The sequence below is a fragment of the Trachemys scripta genome, chromosome 5, assembly GCF_013100865.1.
Source record: "Trachemys scripta elegans isolate TJP31775 chromosome 5, CAS_Tse_1.0, whole genome shotgun sequence".
NCBI lineage: Eukaryota > Metazoa > Chordata > Testudines > Emydidae > Trachemys > Trachemys scripta.
The window spans coordinates 9517564-9518291 of NC_048302.1; positions in this window are offsets into that span (position 1 = coordinate 9517564).

Here is a 728-nt window from a genome sequence, read left to right on the forward strand (position 1 = left end):
CGGGCAGCGGCGCCCCCCCAGCGAGCCCGACTCCCGGCTGCCTGGTGAGCCGGGGGAAGCCAGGGCCCCGCTCCAGCTCGCCCCGGGGGCCTCGCCCCAAACCCTGGCCGAGCCCCGCCCCACTCACCTGTGCCGGGCAGCGAGCGGCAGCAGCCGGCGGCGAGGGCCAGGAGCAGCAGCCGGAGCGCGGCGCGCCGCATGGTGCGGGTCGGGTCGGGGCAGCGCGGGACGGACGGAGGGAGCGCGAGGACGGGGGGCTCGCGGCGGGGCTTTATCCCCGGGCCCGGGCCCCCATTGGGCGGGGCCGGAGCAGCCGGGCGTCAATCACCGGCCGGGCCCCGCCGCTCTGCCCCCGCGGCAGCAGGTGGATGCGGTTCCGTCCGTCAGTCACAGAGCCAGGGGCTCCCCCCGCCCTGCCCCGCATCCAGCTGTGCCCCACCGCCAGGGGCTTCCCCCGCCCTGCCCCGTCCCGCCCCGCATCGCATCCAGCTGTGCCCCCACCGCCAGGGGCTCTCCCCGCCCTGCCCCGCCCCGCATCCAGCTGTGCCCCACTGCCAGGGGCTCCCCCCGCCCCGCATCCAGCTGTGCCCCACTGCCAGGGGCTCTCCCCGCCCTGCCCCGCCCCGCATCCAGCTGTGCCCCACTGCCAGGGGCTCCCCCCGCCCTGCCCCGCCCCACATCCAGCTGTGCCCCAGTGCCAGGGGCTCTCCCTGCCCTGCACCACCTGG